Here is a 20,413-nt window from a genome sequence, read left to right as displayed (position 1 = left end):
TTAATTCTTGAATGTGAGTACCAGCAAGCCAAGTAGACAAGGTTGCAGAACAACGGAGTAGTGAAATAAAGGATGTTTCAGAAAGAATGGACATATGACCCTTTATGCAAGTGTAGAAGAGATCACAGTATTTAAGCCTTCCTGGAAAATACATACATTTGAAAATATGATGAGGGATCAGGTTTGAAAAAGAAGTAAACAAAGTAATAGACAACATTTTAGGTCACATTAAAGAGTAGTTCTCAAAGTATGGTCCCAAGACCAGCAACACCTGGAAATTTGGTAGACAGACCAATTGTCAAGGCCCACTTAAAAATGCTGATTCAGAAACTCTGAGGCAGGGTCCTGTGAAGCTTTTACTTTATTTTATTTAATTTTTATTTTTTAACAAGCTCTTCAGATCCTAATGCACATTGAAGTTTGAGAACCACTGGAGTGAAATGTTTGGTATTTATCAGGCATTACGAAGCCATGCATCTACAAAGGTCGGAGAAAAGCCTGAATAGTACTTTAAAACAATTTACTGGCAGATTCATTGAAAAGAGACATAAATAAAAGCAATAAGATGGATTCAATAACATGCCAGCGAGACCTGATGAGGTTCTCAACATTCTAAATATGGTGATGTAAAGTGTGGTTCAACTTTAAGAGACAATTGGGATATAAAATTGAGATATGAATAAAAGGATATTGACGCACAAGATAAAGGGCTGAATCTTGATTGATTTTGAGTTTTTTAGGTTTGTGTACTAATTAAAACAATCATATTCTACACGAAAGTATTTAATACACTGTCAAGTGCTATTTGTATATATTATCATTTCATTTGTCTTATTTATGAGGTATTTATTTAAAAACATGATTAGACTAAATTTTGCACATTCTTTATTTGGTTTAAGACAAATATATCTACAATAATTAAAGTGACAACTGGGTTTCCTATTTATAATTAGGGAATTACATTATATACAGTAAATTGTACTTACCAGCTGATATATCTTGGAGTCACTTCTTGAAATATTAAATTTATTGCTAATATATAACTAATTTAAATCACCAAGTAGTCAAATGTTAATATTCTTTTTAAGTCAGTATAATAACATGAATTCCAAGCTTATTACAGAAAATAAGAATGAGGATCAGACAATGCATTTTCTTCTTTTTTATATCTTATTTCTAAAATAGCAAATTCATTCTCATTTTTCAACCTTTTAAAATCAATGATAACATTTTTATTCTAAGATGGAGTTATATAAAGCTTGTTTCAATACCTTTCATCAGGAATGTTCAGGTTATAAGAATTACTAACACTTTCACAATATGTAAAGCCACATTCTTGAGCCAGAGAACTAGAAGAAAGAAATGAAGAGCAGAAACTTGTGTGTGTGCGTGTGTGTATGCGTGTGAGTGTGTGCATATTTCATTTTTTAAATTTATCTTTATTATTGAAAGTATTACAGATGTCTTCCCCCCCCCATTGACCCTTTCTAGCCCACCCACTTCCTACTCCCCAGGTCTTCACTACACTATTGTGTGTGTTCATAGGTTATGCATATATGCATTCAAGTTCTTTGGTTAATCTCTTCAAACTCACCCACCCATTCCCACCTTTCCATCCGGTTCATTAGACAAACATTACAGGATCTTACTCAAATGTGTAATCTAAAGAACAAAATAAACTGATAAACAAAATAGACCCAGAATCACAGAAACATGGAAGAGCAGAATCTTAAGGATAGTTTGGTTTTAACAATGGGAGGAGAGGCACATGTCAAAGATGATATTTATCTAGTGACATCTCACTAATTACTGTAAGAATGTCATATGTTATTTTATTTACACTTACAATGAACTATGAATTAGGAGACAGCATTTACTGTTTAGATTTTATAGATGACAATTTAAGGATTAAGTAACTTACTCAGTTCACTGAATTACTAAGATAAAATAACACCAGAACTGATATCCAGAAGTGTCCCCTTCTGGGTTCTTAACTATTCTTTTTTTATATATATATATATGTATTTATAGATTTCAGAGAGGAAGGGAGAAAGAGAGAAAGATAGAAACATCAATGAAGAGAGAGAATCATTGATCGGCTGCCTCCTGCACACCCGCTACTGGGAATCCAGCCAACAACCCTGGCATATGCCCTAACCAGAAATCCTGGTTCATAGATCAACACTCAACCACTGAGCAACACTGCCTGGGCTTTTTTTTCTTTATTTATTTTTTTAAATATTCACTACTTTGTAAAAAAAAAAAAAAAAGAAGACGGAAAAGAAATGACTTGGCAAGTACATAAAGACTAAGGCATCGCCGAAACCGGTTTCGCTCAGTGGATAGAGCGTCGGCCTGCGGACTCAAGGGTCCCGGGTTCGATTCCGGTCAAGGGCATGTATGTGGGTTGCGAGCACATCCCCAGTGGGGGGTGTGCAGGAGGCAGCTGGTCGATGTTTCTCTCTCATCGATGTTTCTAGCTCTCTATCTCTCTCCCTTTCTCTCTGTAAAAAATCAATAAAATATATTTTTAAAAAAAAAAGACTAAGGCATATCCAGCAATAATGAAACAAAAAATATAGAAAATATAGAAATATCCAAACTGAAATGAACTTACTAAGTTAGTTATTTTTTTCTGTGTGTGTATGTGTGTGTGTGTTGATGAGAATAGCAAACTTTGATTTTTATTATTAAAAAAAAGACCATGGCATTTGGGGTTTCTATTAAATATTATACTACTGGCTATTTTCCTTTTTGTATATGAATGTGACAACATAGCTCGAGCTATAGATACAATTAAATCTTTGTTTATTGGAGACAAAAGTTATATCACAGTACAAGCAAACAAAAACACAAAGAAGGGAAAAGACCAAAGTAATATTAGAGATTATACACATAGTGCAAAAATAAAATGTAGAGAAGTCATAAATAGAAAAAGAGCACAGAAGAGAAATATTAATGAAATCCCTCTTTGTATATATTTTTATTTTCTCAGGTTGACTATATGTGAGAAATATTTATCCAATTATATACATCCTCCCATATTTATATAAAATATTGTGAAACATATATTAACATACTAGTAAAATATTCTACTATTTAGAAGTAGTACTGTGAAAGGTCAAATAAAATATTGGATTGCTATGTTGTGCGAAAATGTACTTTTGGAAATGCAAATAAATGTGATATAATTGTGTAAAATACTGTAGCTAACTGTGATCAATTTCTGCTGATATCTTGCATGTTATTTTTAAAAGTAACAACATTTTGAATAAAAATAAGTAGTTAATTAGAATAGTCTTAGATAATTATTCTATTTTGGGTATTACCACTTGAGGTATGTAACTTAATAATTACAAAACTTACATCAGCATTCTTAAAAATATATCTTGCTAATGTAGTAAATTGATGTGAAAGTCAATCATATTGTTTTAGTGATATTCAGAATATATAAAAGTTCGCATATAATAAATTTAGTTACCCAATATAAAAGTTGCTGATACAGAGTTACACTAAGTGTTCATAGTAATAAAAATCACTATTAGGTAAAGGGTAACAGTAAGCTCTTCTAAAAAATATATGAATTCCTGTTTAGGTTATTCACTCCCTTATATTAAGGAATTTACTACCATGATCACAATTTATCCTAGCCTGAACTGGAAATCTCTTGCAGAACATTAATGCAGATTTTGTAGCTACCATTTTTCTCTGTGACAGTTTCATGTTCAAAATTGTATGCGTGACCCTCTCTGCATATAATTTTATGATTATATTTTAAAATGTAATGACGCCATAATTTTATACCTGAAAAAGTCATCAAAATAAAGCTGTAATTATTTTAATAAACTGAACCATTAATATTAATTATTAAAAAGCTATTTAGATTACATTGAATCAGAACACCTGGGTTTGAGGCTATGAGTATCATTGCAGGTGATCTCATTTTCATTTGCTTTATCAGCACTAAGCTAAGATAAAATAAAATCTTTCCAAAAATCAACTAATTCCTAATCATTAAAAAAAAATATAATCTGTAGTATATATGGGGGAGGTCTCTTTGCTCTAAACTTTACAGCTTTGCAGGATGGATATTTCTATTTATAAAACAACTTGGTCTCTATGTGAATCTACTCTAATTGCTGGATGTGGAGTACATCCATAAAAACTAGGGTTGAGAAATACCCTAGAAATTCAGATTCGTTCATTCAGCAAACATTTATGAAATTTCAACAATATTAGACTGAGATATGTGGGTCAAAATGATTATTGAAATTCATCTTCCTAAGAGAAATTTCTATATTATAATTATTGCCCGCTAGTGAGTGTTTGAAGCACCACAATAAAGGCTAGTCTATAAGAAAAAGGGTCCTGGATTCTAACGCCTAGCTACAATATTAATAATCATTGAAAAGGCAATTAGTTTATCTTTACCTCAGATTCATTTTTAAATTAAATTTATTGGAGTAACATCCTCTCTAATAATAGAGAAACATGGTAATTAACCCTAACTTCGCTACCCTTCCCATTGGCAAATCAGTGAGATATGCAAATTAACTGCCAGCCAAGATGGCGGCCGGTAGCCCGGCAGCTGAAGCAAACATGAGGCTTGCTTGTTCCAGTGATGGAGGAAACCAAGATTCCCCGCCTGCCGCAGCCCAGCTCTAAGCACCAGATGCAACAATGTTACAATTACAGAACCTAAACAAACCCCAGGTACCTGCTTTCAGCCAGCGCGGACTTAGAACTTACAGCGGCCAGTGATGGCAACAGAGTTTCAATTATAGAATCTAAACAAACCCAGATACCTGCTTTCAGCCGGCAATGGCCTCAGAGCTGGAGCCAGCTCACAGCTCCAGTGACAGCTATAGAAGGTAAATAAATCCCAGAATAAAAACAAAAAAGAAAAAAGGAGAGACTGGGAGCTTCAGTCGCCCACCAGCCTGAAAACAGCCCTCAGCCCCTCACCCAGACTGGCCAGGCACCCCAGTGGGGACCCCTACCCTGAAGGGGGTGTGACCAGCTGCAAACAGCCATCAGCCCGTCATCCAAGCTGGCCAGGCACCCCAGTGGGGACCCCCACCCTAAAGGGGGTATGACCAGCTGCAAAAAGTCATCATCCCCTCATCAAGGCTGGCCAGGTACCCAAGCGGAACCCCCACCCTGATCCGCGACACCATTCAGGGCAAACCAGCCGGCCCGCACCCATGCACCAGGCTTCTATCCTATATAGTAAATGGGTAATATGCAAACTGACCCTAACAGCAGAAGGACTGGGAATGACTGGTCACTATGACACACACTGACCACCAGGGGGCAGACGCTCAATGCAGGAGCTGCCCTCTGGTGGTCAGGGCGCTCTCACATGGGAGGAGCTCTGTTTATCCACAAGCCAGGCTGATGGCTGCCAGTACTGCGGTGGTAGTGGGAAACTCTCCGGCCTCCTCTGCAGCACTAAGGATGTCCGACTGCAGTTTAGGCCTGCTCCCCTCTGGCAAGTGGACATCCCCTGAGGGCTGCCGGGCTGCCAGAGGGATGTCTGATTGCTATCTTAGGCCCGATCCCCTGGGGAGCGGGCCTAAGCCAGCAGGTGGTCATCCCCTGAGGGGTCCCAGACTGTGAGAGGGCACAGGCCGGGCTGAGAGATCCCCCCCAGTTCAAAAATTTTTGTGCACCTGGCGTCTAGTTGGTTAATAAGATTATATAGGTTTCAAGTGTAAAATTCTATGATACCCATCTTATAATGTATTGTGTGCCCATCACCCAAAATCAAATCTTTCATCACCATATATTTGATACCTTTTACCCTTTACTATCTATAAACCCACAGCACTTTCCTCTGGTATTTTTTTTTTAATTGATTTTTAGTGAGAGAAGAAATGAGAGGGTGAAAGAGGCAGAAACATTGATGTGAAAGTGAATCATCTATCCATTGGCTACCTCCTGCATGCCCTCTACCAGGGATCCATCCTATAATCTGGGCAATGTGCCCTGCCTGACCAGGAAAGGAATCCTAGCAATTTACTGGTGCACAGGACAATGCCCAACCAACTGAGTCACATGGACCAGGGCTGTTTGATTTTTGTTTGTTGCTTTCAGTTTTATATCCCATGTATGAGTGAAATTGTATGGTTCTTGACTTTCTCTATCTGGCTTATTTTGCTAACCTTTTAGTCTCAATATCCACCCATGTCATTTGTTGCAAAAGACATTTTTTTCTTGTTGCTAAGTAGTATTCCATTGTATATATGTACCAAATCTTCTTTATCCAATCATCTATTGAAGGACACTTGCTCGTTTCCATGTCTTGGTCACCATGAATAATGCAACAATGATCAGATTTTGATATTTTCAATGGATTATAAACTCCTGTTATGCTTGCTTTATTGAGCTATGAAGATAGTTAAAATGTTGGGGTATGTACACCAGGTGTTCTGCAAACTTTTAGTAATGTCTTAACTATTTATTTACATTTAACTTCCATGATAGCAAACTTAAAAACAGTGCTTCATACATTTTGAAAAGTCTCACAATATCCAAAAATGCCTCATACTTAAATGCTTTTCCATCAAAGACCAACAAAAGCATTCAAGCTCTAATATAGGTAAACATTCTGCTTAAATCATTCAGTAACTCTGCCAGCTCAGGAAAATGGCTTAATTTTTTTTATTTTATATCGTTCATCTAAAAATAATAAGATCAGTGATTTCTTTTTTTTTATTTGAGAAATTAAGGATTTATTTGGAAGAGTTTGTCCTCTAAAAATTTTTGAAATACACATTTCTAAAAAGCAAGTGACTAGTAGTCTCTTTCCTAGAATTAAAATTAATTTAACTTTAATAGCTAATTTTCTAATCTCTTCTTAAGTAATGCTTTGGCTTTAGAAAACACTTTAAAAATGGGATATTGAGATATTGAAATGTTTTCAAACCAGTAACACATAATAAATGTATTATAGATGTTATAGATAGTGAAAAATATTAATTAAGAGCTTATTTATTTACATATTAATGGCATAAAAACATTGGCTTTTAAAGGAAATCTGCACTTTATCTAGTGCAGAATCTCAAATAGAGGATTTTCTAAAATCATCTAGATTTAAATGGCATGATTTTGGGGTTAAAAGGACAATTTTAGTAACTCTATAGATACCAAGTTTGCAGCCTAGTTACTCTTATAAGGATTCTAGTAGCATAACCAATCATCATGGTTTTCTCAGGACTGTCACAGTTTCAGCACTGAAGGTCATAATTGCAGAAAACCTTTCAAACCTAGGCAAATGTGACAGTCAGTCAGCAATGTTCAAAGAACTCTGGTCACACCAGAAATCTCTACCCAAGCAATTAATGATACTCTCTCTTCTGCTTTCTGTAACACATCAGACAGTAAAGAGTCCTTCAGCTCTTTACTTCTAAACCACACGTTGTTGCTCCGAAGAATTATACTTAACATGGAACACTTCTGACCTAGTAAACAATTACAGGAGATTTTGCTGTCTGCATTTCCCTTACTAAGTTCAGATATGAGAAAATGTGGCAAAATTGGGAGATCATTAGATATACAATTCCTTTTATTTCTCTTTTTGATACATTTTCATTCTGTGAAGTTTTACTTGATTCTGCTTTCTTCATGGTTTTTAATTTGTTTGTTTGTTTTTGCTTCTTAGCTTTGGTGTTTTTTAAGTATACAATACACTCTGATCCTCTCCCATAGGGAAGAGGAGCCCAGAAAGGTTAATCTGCATTGCTTATGCATATTTTATCTCTACTTCTCTAAATGTTCTATACAACACATTTATTTATTTTTCTTAATTGTTATTGAATTGGGGTGACATCTATACTAATAAAAGGGTAAGAAGCTAATTAGACTAGATAGACCAGACGTCTTCCAGACATCTTCCAGACTCCTTCCAGATGTCGTTCTGGACAAAGGCACAGTGGCGGGGGCCGAGGCAGAGGTGGTTAGGGGCGACCAGGCAGGCAGGCAGAGTGGTTAGGGGCGACCAGGCAGGCATGCAGAGTGGTTAGGGGTGATCAGGCAGGCATGCAGAGTGGTTAGGGGTGATCAGGAAGGCAGGCAGGTGAGCGGTTAGGAGCCAGCGGTACTAGATTGTGAGAGGGATGTCGACTGTCGGTTTAGGCCCGATCCCACTGGATACCAGATTGTGAAAGGGTGCAGGCCAGGCTGAGGGACCCCCTCCCAGTACATGAATTTTGTGCACCAGGCCTCTAGTTGGTTAATAAAATGATGCATATTTCTAATTACAATTTTATAATAAATCATGTTTATATTATATTGTTTTCACCACCCAAAGTCAAATCTTCTTCCATCACCATACACTTGACCACCTTTACCTTTTACTATCCCCACCTCCCATCTCTCTGATAACCACCATACTATTGTCTGTATATTCTGTTTGTTTATTTTTCTTTTTTAAATTTATCTTTATTATTTAAGGTATTATAGATGTCTCCTTTGTTGTTTTTTTTCTCCCCATTAACCTCCTCTACCCCACACCCATCCCTCCCAGGCCTTCACCAAACTATTGTCTGTGTCCATGTATGCCACCCATTTATTTATTTAACAGTTCATTGAGCATCTGTTATGTGCTAGGCTCTTTATTAGGTGTAGGTATAGAGATGAGATAATAAAAAAACCTTACCAATGAGAAAACCAATAGGTAAACCAAGAAAGGTAGAATAAATGGTTAAGGTACACTCAGGTTATATAGGAAAATGAATAAGAAAGGATTTACATGGAGTAAAGCTTGAGCTTGAGTTAGAAAATGAATGCTGTTTCATCAGAAGAGGTTTGTGGAGTACAAATTCTCATACCTGGTCAGACAGGATTATATAGGAGAAATATAACATTTTAGTGTGTTCAGGGAAATGCAAGTGGTTCAAAACCAATAGAGAATCAGATAAGGGGGGAAGTTAATGCCCAACCAGAAACCAGGCTAGAAATTAGTCATGGGCAAGACTAAAGAGAAGACCCAAGACATAGAAAACATTACTCTCTTCTCTGTTTATATCTTTGCTGTGTTTATCTGCTTATGGTCTTCGCTGTGTTTATCTGCTTATGGTCTTCAAGTTGAACAATTTGAAAAGAAATGACAGAAGAAGTGATGCATTCCCTTTTCTATCACCACTAAAAATCAGTGAGGATGACACGCACACAGTAGAAAATAGTAAAAACTGCTGGTGGTTGCATTTATCCTTTGAATAACATAGGAGTATTTCCAAAATCTTACCTCCATCATATAATTCATTTAAAAACAAAATAATCCAAAATAAATAACAAAAAGTTCTGTCAAAGGCCCTATTGGGGAGGTTTCTGATGCTCCTTAGATCCTACAAGATTGCACACAACAAAACGATAGAATAGAGAAGGGAGTAAGAGGCATCAAAAAGAAAAAGCTGACAAAAAGAGAGTATTACACCAAACAATGCATTTCAGGATGTCTGTGCTTACCACCTCCACACATGATGTCATCTCTTTCATGATCCACGCGGTAGGAATGGTGGAAAGCACTTAATCATATTATGACTTTAAATATCAGGAAATTAACACTTTTACAACATTGTTATCTAATCTTCAGACTTTTTTAGTGCCTTCAATTGTCTCAATAATTTCATTATTGCAAAAGAAAATCCAGAATTATGTCTTGCATTCAGTTATCATATTTATCAGTCTGGCACACTTTCTAAGCCTATTTGTCTTTTTCTTGGGGAGGGGGGTGTCTTCACACAGTTCAATTTTTGGAGAGTTCAGTGTTATTTTGTAAAATATCCTTCAATTAGGCTTTACCTCACAATTAGTTTTGGGGGGGCCTTTTGACAGAAATACTACATAAAGATTGTGTATGTTATATAGGAAGGTACATCTATGGATTTGTTTCATTACTGCTGATAATTGCAAAGAAAAAAAGAATTCAATAAATCAGCAAAATAATTTACATTATAAATGTATGGCTGGGAAGCTTAAGTTTTAGAGTTAATAAGGCTAAGTTTGGGTTAATTTTTGTTGTTCTGCATACACAATAAAAAGAAGAGCAACTTACAGGGATTTGCACTTAAACAAAAATGCATTTACAACCATGAAGCAGCACTAGAATGATGTTGACTATTTCTTGAATAAATTTTAAATCCATTGTTACAAATGATATTTGATAAAGTGTCCACTGAGTTTTGACAATTTAAATCCAGTTGCAGCTTTATTATAAACAGCAATCCTAGTTTTGACAGCAATTCTTGTGTAATTATTTATCAAAATACTTAGCATATTTGGAAAAGATTGCAATCTCATGGAGGACAAGCAATATACTTTATTCACTTTTTGATCAAAGTCTACCTCGACAGGTATCTTTATAATAAAAGGCTAATATGCAAATTGTCTCCTCGACCAGAAGTTCAACCTGGAATTTGACCAGGAGTTTGACTATGGGGCGGGGCTGGTCAACCAACCTCCCGTGTCTCCTCCCCCCAGCTACCTGGCCCCAATTGGCCTGATCAGGGTGGGCTGGCCAGACCCAACCTGTGCACAAATTCATGCACCAGGTCTTTAGTTTCTAAATAAATGTTTTAGTAGAATTTTGTTATAGTTTAAAAAGATAATCTTGCATTCTAAATGCTCACTACTTCAGATTAAGCATTCTTCTGTTAGTTTTGAGTACCGAGGTTTCACTGTTTGACTAACTCACTAAATAGATATTAACCACCATCTACATTAGTGCTTCTTGAAATACTCATGATAAACACTGTGGACCTGATCACTGGCCTCAAATAATGTACAGTTTTGCATGGATTTAATCATCATGATTATTGTATGATTGTACTGGTGAACATAATTTATAATTCTAATATCCCTTAATGGAAATGTGCTTTTCAACACCAAACTTGCCATAGAATACTTATTAAAAGTATGGGTTTTGGTCTTAGAATAAAAAGTCTAGTTAGTTTGTGGATCTATGTCTTTCTAGAAATGTTACTCTAAGCACTTCATATGAACACATAAACTTTGCTTCCTTCATAAACATTATTTTTATGAAGAGTAATGTAAATGAGATAATGTATCAAAATGTAAGGTATACAATTTTAATTCAAAATGGGCAAGTGAAGTGAAATTTATTATTTAAGAATTATATATATTTGCCAAAAATGTGTTTAGTATTTCAAGCTACCTGGCTTTTATTTTGTACTTTGAATTAATATGAGAGTTGTTTTTCTTTTCCTCAGTTATTCTCTTAAATGTTTATTTTTATTTTATTACTTGGAGATTTTTTTGTTGTATTTGATATAATATACCACTGCTATAATATAGAAGGGTGGAAATTAAGGGTTACCTACATTCCCAAATATTCTTACACTGTTTATTAAGAACCTAACAGGAGTTTACCACTACTTAGATAAATTTTATTTCAAATACTGAGTGGGGTCCTTTTCTGCCTTCAAAAATATAATTCATCCTTGAAAATGCCATATCATGTTTGTAACCAGTAATAGCTTAGGATTTAAGTTGCATTTTATTACTCTAATAATTTTCTAAATGGTTTGCAGCATGTCAAAAGATATATTTATTCTCAGATGAGCACCCAATCCATTATAGTTGACTGTAATTCTGTGTCTATGTGCCCTTGCTTCTCAACCCCCAATACATTTAGATAATTTTGGCTGTGGTACAAAGTAATAAAAATAAAGAAGTTGAAGACAGCAAAGCAGCTTATAGATCCTTTAAGCATATTATTTTTCCTTGCATTCATAGTGAACCTACAAATTTAAGTGCACAATTTAAATACAACTTTATTTTTAAATTTACTAATTTTGATATATACAATACTCTGTAAACATTTAGCTGAATAGTTTTAAACCCTGATATTGATGAAGTCAGGAACAACTCCACTATGGCCAATAAATTTCCTTTTATACTGTAGTATCAGATACTTGAAAAATAGATAAAGCAGCTATCTATTGTATTAATTAAATAATGGATGGTTTGTTTTTCATTTTATTTTGTAATTATAGCATTTTTATATCAAATTTAGTTTAGAAAATGTAATATTAAACATGATTAAATATACCTGGTTTGTATCATAAGCTTAATTTGATTCTAATCAAAATCCTATAGGGGGTTATTAGTACCTGGTAATGTAATTATAAAATGCTAAAAGTGATTTAAATAATGCACCAGCTTAAGAAAACAAAATATTTTGAGGAGGAGGAATAATGAAATTGCACTACCACATACTTGAAAACATTGTGACGGTTCAATTAAATAGCTGGCTTTGTGAGCTAGGGCACAAATGGAAGGACTTTTGAAGGAACAAAATGTTTGGTTCTTTGGTACATATTGCCTTTGGTATTCAGGCAATTTGGTATTCATTTGCTGTAGAATAATAGGTTAACAAAAATATGTGGAAAATAGGGACTGTGGTAAAGTTATTCTTACATTATAGGTAATAGTTTTTAAAAAACAGAAAAATTCCAGACACCACCATTTCTCTCTTCAAGACCAATACCATTAAAATCTCCTAAACAGCTTACTTAACCTAGCTCTTGCATCCCTCTCCAGATAGGTGGCTTGTCTAGCCCACTTCCTCTGCTACACTAGAATTATTTGAAATTCCCCTATGCGTTCCTGGCATATTAGGACCACTGCGCATGTTCTTTCTTCTGCCTACAATGCTCTCTCCACAAGCCCATACTCCCACTTCTATGAATTTGTCTGAGCTCAGCTTAAAGTCGCTTATTCAGCAAAACCACCCCTGCAACCCTAATATGTGTTTGTAGAACACCATTTCATTTCCCATAGACATCATCATAGTTTTCGGGTATAAATAAAGTTTTGTGGCGATTTGATTCTCGCATTGGAATTTAAGCTTTGTTATATGTGTGTTTTTGCTCAGCATTATATTCTCATGACTCAGCAGAGTACATGGCGTGGGGTAAGTACTCATCGATTGAATATATGATGAAACAGCAAGAGATATGCATTTTGATATTCCAAAGAATTTCATTTTCTATTTTAAAGACATTGGAGAGAAAGTTGAGGAGGTTCGCTGGTGCCCTTGGGCTTGTGGAGCTGGTCGTCAGCAGGCCCTTTCCCAAGGCGCCCCTGAAATAACTCAGTGACCCTTCTCGTTTTGCACGTCGCCAGGTGTTTATGGTATGAGAACGTAAGAAATATTGAAAGGACCAGTATCCTTTCAGAAATCACGATTTAAAAAACAAACAGACAAAAATAATCTCAACCAAATCTTACTGTTGACAAAGGTACCACCTTGCCTGCTTCAGCAAGAGACGTTGACTTTGGGATTAAAGGAGGAATCTCATCAAAATGATAAAGTATTGATGATGTTGGAAAAGGAGATGCATGTCCTTGTGCAGGCACTTGGTGCTCAAGACAAGAGCCTCCAGGACCTGGAAGCTGAGCTGGAGAAGATGGAAGCAGAGCTCAGCGCTGCTGTCGGGGGAAAAAGACTTCGCTGCCAGTACTGCTACACTGCAAAAGCAGCTTACCGACTCCACCAGGACTCACAGGCCACTAAAGGCTAAGTGTTGTCAAGCTGCTAACCAGAAGAATGCTAAGCCTTGAGTTGCTGAAACTTAGAAAAAAATGAGAAACTAAGATGAGAAGTATGATGGGTAACCAACAAGGCACGGAGGTGAAACTGCAGGTCACCCAGAAGAATCCCAGAAATTCTCAGGGGAAGTGGCACAGCTTGCCGGGAAACTCGTTTCCATAGAGAAATAACAGATTGACAAAAAATCTGACACAGATAGACTCTTAGAATACACTGAAGAAATAAGTTGTGCCTCGGATCAAAGGAGAAAAATACAAGCTAGATACTGCCCAGTTAGAAGAAATTTTAAGCAAAGAATCATGAAGTTTTAAGCCTTAAGCAGTCTCTTGAGGTAAGCATTGTTACATTGTCTAAGCGAGTAAAAGACCTGATGGCTAAATGTCAGTTGCCAGAAAGAAAAAGAAGAGCTCATCAACAGCGGCAGAGTACTGGATGGAAATCTACATTCTGTCATGCAAAGCTAAAAAGAGAAGTTTATTCTTGAAAAACAAGAACATGAAAAGCTACATCAAAAAGAGTTGCAGCCAAAACCGGTTTGGCTCAGTGGATAGAGCGTCGGCCTGCGGACTGAAGGGTCCCAGGTTCGATTCCGGTCAAGGGCATGTACCTGGGTTGCGGGCACATCCCCGGTGGGGGATGTGCAGGAGGCGGCTGGTCGATGTTTCTCTCTCATCGATGTTTCTGACTCTCTATCTCTCTCCCTTCCTCTCTGTAAAAAATCAATAAAATATATTTAAAAAAAAAAAAGAGTTGCAAATTGATTCACTTCTGAAACAGGAGAAGGCATTATCTTCTATTCTTCAGCAGAAGCTATGTTCTTTCAAGAGGGAACGATGAAAGAGAGGAATCTCTTTGAGGAAGAATTAAACAAGCTCTGGATGAGCTAGATAAACTACAGCAAAAAGGAGGGGCAAGCTGAAAAGTGGTTCAAAGAATTGGGAGAAGAAAGAAAACCTAGGGCTGAGATAGTGAAACGTTTAGAAGAAGATCTGAAGGTGAAAGAACCCGAACACTAGAAAAGTTAATGCTGCTCACACTCAGGCCACCTGCTGTGCAGAAAAGGTGCAATAGTAAGGTGCAGAACCTTGGAAATGTCACTGCTCCATTTGAAAGCTATAAAGCAGTAACAGCTAGTGAGAGAGAAGATCTTAAGCTAGAGAACTTATCACTTAGGGAAAAAGTGACCGAGGCCAGGAAAAGTGCAGAGCATGTTCAGCATCAGATATTGGAAACTGAGAGTTCAGCTCAAGAACCATGCAAGGGTACTTCTAGATCTGCAGACCAGATCAGCTCTTAAAGACGCAGAAATTAAAGAAATCACAGTTTCTTGTCTCCAAAAAATAACTTGATTTGGAGAACCAACTCAAGCAGCAAGGTGAAGACTTTAAGAAGCAGCTGGAAGAGGAAGAAGCAAGAAAAGCTGGAAAAGAAAGTACAATGGCAGAATTAACTGAGGAAATGAGTGAGGGGTGTCTCCTTTATGCAGAACTATATAATAAAGCCTTTTCAGCCACACCTGGATGCATTTGAAGCAAAGAAAGTCTTTGTTGAATAAACACGGTGCAAATCAGGTACAGCTAAATAACCTAATAGATTCATATGCTGAATTATTGGGTCATCAGAATATAAAACAAAAAAGCATGTTATGAAATTGAAAGAAGAAAATAACCAACTCAAATTAGAGGTGTCAAAACCCCACTCTAAGCTTGCTATAAAAAAGCAGAGCAAAAGAAAACTTCAGGAGGAGTTGAATAAAGTTCTGGGTATCAAACACTTTGAACTTTCAAAGGCTTTTCTTCATGAAAGTAAAGCAAGTTTTGCTCTCAAACCTCAGTAAAATAAGGCAATGCAAAATGCTGTTGAGCTCCTGTGGCTCCGAAAAACCAGTTGAAGATTATGTTTTTACTAGGCACCCGGTGCACAAAATTCGTGCACTGGGTGTGTGTGTGGGGGGGGCGGGGGGAAGTGTCCCTCAGCCCAGCCTGCCCCCTCTCACATACTGGGAGCCCTCAGGCGTTGACCCCCATCACCCTCCGATCGCCTGATCGGCCCCTTGCCCAGGCCTGACGCCTCCGTCAGAGGTGTCAGGCTTAGACAGGGGACCCCCATCTCCCCCCGATCACTGGCTCTGGCCCCCGCCCAGGCCTGAGGCCTCTGGCCCAGGAATCATGCCTGGGCAGGGGACCCCCATCTCCCTCTGATCGCTTGCTCCACCCCCCGCCCAAGCCTGACGCCTCTGACCCAGGCTTCAGGCCTGGGCAAGGGGACCATCATATCCCCCCAATCCCCAGCTCAGCCCTCCGCCCAGTCCTGATGCCTGGGCCAGAGGAGTTGACCCTCATCACCCTCCGATCACCAATCACCGGATCGGCCCCTTGACCAGGCCTGAGGCCTCTGGCAGAGGTGTCAGGCCTGGGCAGGGGACCCCCAGCTCCCCGTGGTTGCAGGCTCCACCCCTGTCCAGGCCTAACGCCTCTGGCTGAGGCCCCGCGATCGTGGGCTTCGCTTTAGGCCCAGGCAAGGGACCCCTAGCTCCTGGGACTGCCAGCTTCGACCGTGCCCAGCTCCCATTGCTGGCTCCACCCCTACTTCCTGCTATCACTGGCCAGGGCAGAAAAGGCACCTGATTCTCCGATCATGGCTGGGGGGCAGGGCAAAGGCTGCCCCAGGGGCTCTTAGCTCCCCCCTGGGTTTCTGATCACTGTCAGTGGCAGGGGGCTTCTTCCTGCTTTCCCTTTCGCCTCCCTGCATTGTGCCTACATATGCAAATTAACCGCCATCTTGTTGGCAGTTAACTGCCAATCTTAGTTGGCAGTTAATTTGCATATAGCCCTGATTAGCTAATGAAAAGGGTATCGTCGTACGCCAATTACCATTTTTCTCTTTTATTAGATAGGATTATGTTTTTAATGAATACTTTTTGTTTTTATTATGTTTGTAATGAATACTTTTAAATGTATTTAATATTAACTTCCTATTTTTAGGTATCTGAAAGCAAGTTCAACATTTTTACCAATATATCTTCTGACATTTTATTTTCTATCGTCAGTACCTTCTCCCTGGTGCTCATTTCATCACTTCATTCTAAACCTTCTATTTGGCTTTCCAGCTTTACAAATTGGCCCATTATTCAGCATTCTTTTAAAAATCACTCATATTATTATTCTCCTATTCTAAAACCTTAGATGGTTTCAAGATTCTAATCCAAGGTTTTTAGCTTGATTCTGGACGGCTTTTCTAATCTGAACCTCTTAAACAAAACACCTGGCTTGTTCTTGCCTCCACTTTGATTCTCTTAAGAATGTCGGCTCTGTTTTACCCATCATCCATTTATGCCATTCAAGCAAGAAGTAAGAGCATACTTAATGCTATAGTAACTTCTTTATCTCTTATCAGAGTCATCTAGCTGGTCAATAATTTGCATATTTCTAGACTATCCTAATCCAACTAAATTTAAATCTGGGTTTTGGCCTGAAAATATGCATTTTAAACAAACTCTTCAGTTACTTATTAGATTCATCAAAGACCTGAGAAACAGTGCCCTTAACTAACTATAGAGAATTTTACTTATACTGCTTGGCATCGTCCTGCCTACTGGGAATTGATTAGTACTTCTGTAATGTGAAATGAAAATTGCACACTAAGTCATTAACCCAATTATTCAACTTGTATTATATGAAATTACATTGATGCTTCTGCTTAAGGTGTATTTATTATCTGTACCTTTCCGTCTTCTCCAGATTTACAAATTATAGTATACCATTTAGAGATTCATAATTTTCCATCTAAAATTTCATATTTACAAAGTTAGTGTGTTTTAAGCCACCTTTTAAAATAATATTTCTCCATTGATGGACCAACAGAGACTATTACAATCAGAATAGTTTTTTCATAATAAATTATTTTATTGAATCTTAAAAAGATAAAATAAGCACTGCTGGCATGGCTTAGTGGTTGAGCATTGACCTATGAACCAGGAGGCCATGGTTGGATTCTGGTCAGGGTACATGCCCAGGTTGCAGGCTCAGGTTGTGGACTGGGTTCCCAGTAGGGGATGTTCAGGAGGTGCTCTGACAATGAATCTCTCTCATCATTGATGTTTCTATATCTCGCTCCCTCTCCCTTCCTCTTTGAAATCAATCAAAATACATTTTTTAAAACAGATAAAAAAATAAAGACATTGGGTATCACCTAATTCATACCACTTTGCTATTCAGATACCTTTACTAGAATCATCAAGTTAACCCAGAGCTACAGGATAAAGTTCAAATCTGTTGTCCTGGCAGACATAGTCTTTTAAAACACAGCTACCGCTTAAAACTTATTTCATGTTCTTTACTCTCTATAAACCTTCTGCTCCTGTCAAATTGATTTACTCTTTATTTCCCCAAGGCATCCCACATTCTTCTATTTCAACAAGTATATAAACCCCCCTTTTTTCATGTCTTTGCTTATTTAATTTCTAACTGTGCTTTAAAACCTACTCAGGTCCCTTCGGCTATAGAAAGCTTTACCCAATGGCCATGTTAATTGTCATATATATATATATATATATATATATATATATATATATATATATATATACATATACATATATATATGTATATGTATATATATATATGACAATTAGTACATTATATATATATATATGAATTTACTGCTTACAGTCACTCATAATTTTAGTTTATGTGTGTATATGTCTCTTATAATTAGATTTTAGAGTAACATATGGGCAAAAGTCATATTTTACATAAAGTAATATGACTAATAAGAATTCACAAAAAACATTATTAATTGATTGGGGGGGGTAGATGGGAAGAGATTAACCAAAGAACTTACATGCATATATGTATAATACATAGACACAGAAAATAATGTGGTGAAGGCCTAGTGGGGTTTGAGGGGGTAGGGACAAGTGGGTCAATGGAAGAAAAAAGAGGGTCATCTGTAACACTTCCAACAGTAAAGATAAATTTAAAATACATTATTGATGGATTGAAGTTAAGGGGCTAAGGATTGATATCTCACAAGAAATTATGAAATATAGTCTTGTTACCAATGTGAGTTCAGTGGTTTTATATGATGTCTTAGTCTATCTAATAAAAAATAGTATTTCACAATTTTGTTACAATTTTTGAAAGTGTTAATTTTTCTGATTAGTAGCCATTAAACATTCTTTGCAGAGTGATCTGATTAAACGAGTTTTTCCAGGATTGAAATCCAGTGATAACATGGATTTATTTAATAATCCAATAATTAAACTTGTTATACTCCAGGCAGAGACTGAATGGTGAGGATGTGGAAGCTTGTGAGAGGGACAGGTTCTCTAAGAATTGATAGTCTTAAAGATAATTAATTACTTTTCAGAATGTCATGGGGAAAGGCTGCTAAAAGTTGCAGAAATTCTGACAAAAGTTGATAATTATTACACTAAAGTGAAATTATATAGTGAAGATTTAAACTATGGGATGGAGATGAAAAAGTATTACAAAGGAAGATTGACAGGATTTAAGTGCTAATTGCAGAGATTTTATTCACAGAGGGTTCCATACCATATATGATTCAAGTTTTCATGAGCTGCTTATTGAAATGTAGATTTCTCGGGCCTATCTTGGGTTTTATTGAACCAGAATTTCTATTGTCAGACAGCAGAAATGAAGCAATTTAAGATAGCTATAACATTTTAAACTGAGGATTAGGAATGTAATATTTAAAGATAAGAAGTTTGATTTCCACAAATGTGGAAAATCTGAGTCAAATATCTCACAGATTATAATAGATGTAGGACAGTTATTTTTAGTGTGAAAACTTATTTAAACAAATAATTCATTTAGGCTGTATGCAATTTCAATTTATTTTTTACAAATAATTACTTTCCCAGTTCATAGCATTTACATGACTGACTATCCAATAATATTCATTGATGTAGCATCATATTTAAAGGTTTTATTATCCTCACTTATAGTTTTGTAAATGATTGTAATAAACTTCAAGTATTTAATATTCTTTAATTATATAGTTACACATTGCATTGTTTTCCTAAAATTTTCTAATTTTGATTATTTATAATTTATTTAATTGTTTTACGGTTCTCTTAAATGTGCATAAAGGATTGTAGAGCCTCAGAATATGTTTTAATGTTGCTGATTCTTTTAAAATAAAGTATTTGTATTCAGATAAAGTTACATAATTTCCCCATTTTATTATTTACTAGAAATTCATGCATGAGGGAGTGTGTCCCTCAGCCCAGCCTGCACCCTCTCCAATCTGGGACCCCTTGGGAGATGTCTGACTGCCGGTTTAGGCCCGATCCCTGGACATTCGTCTCACAATTTGGGACTTCTGGCTCCGAACCACTCACCTGCCTGCCTGCCTGATTATCCCTAACTACTCTGCCTGCCAGTCTGATAGCCCCTTCACTGCTCCCCTGCCAGCCTGATTGATGCCTAATTACTCCCCTGCCAGCATGATTGTCACCAACTGTCCTCCCCTGCTGGCCTGATCACCTCCAACTGCCCTCCCCTGCCAGCCTGATCATCCCTAATTGCCTTCCCCTGCAGGGGTGAGGGAACTGAGGGACTGAGGCTGGATGAGGCTGGAGGTTGCAGGGACTGGGTGAGGCAGGGCTGAGGGGAATGGGGGACTCTCATTGGATGAAGCAGGGCTGAGAAGACTGGGCACTGCCATCTTGTGACTGTGGGTGCCGCCATCTTATGGGGGTGTGACAGTCAATTAGCATATTCCCTCTTTATTGGCTGTTGGCGTTGCCATCTTGTGAGGGTGTGATGGTCAATTAGCATATACCCTTTTTATTAGATAGGATTGTTGTGAATATTT

The 20,413-nt window shown here is 37.1% G+C and overlaps 1 protein-coding gene and 1 pseudogene across 1 annotated transcript in view; both read left to right on the top strand.

Moving 5' to 3' along the window:
- The window catches only part of MGAT4C (MGAT4 family member C), a 356,529-nt gene that overhangs the window by 151,891 nt on the left and 184,225 nt on the right, over positions 1-20,413 (top strand). The gene's annotated exons all lie outside the window — the stretch shown is intronic.
- LOC132226599 (hyaluronan mediated motility receptor-like) lies at positions 12,911-15,413 on the top strand (annotated as a pseudogene).

Source organism: Myotis daubentonii, chromosome 2, assembly GCF_963259705.1.
Source record: "Myotis daubentonii chromosome 2, mMyoDau2.1, whole genome shotgun sequence".
In the NCBI taxonomy this organism is placed as follows: domain Eukaryota; kingdom Metazoa; phylum Chordata; class Mammalia; order Chiroptera; family Vespertilionidae; genus Myotis; species Myotis daubentonii.
This window is presented reverse-complemented; position numbering and strand designations above follow the sequence as displayed.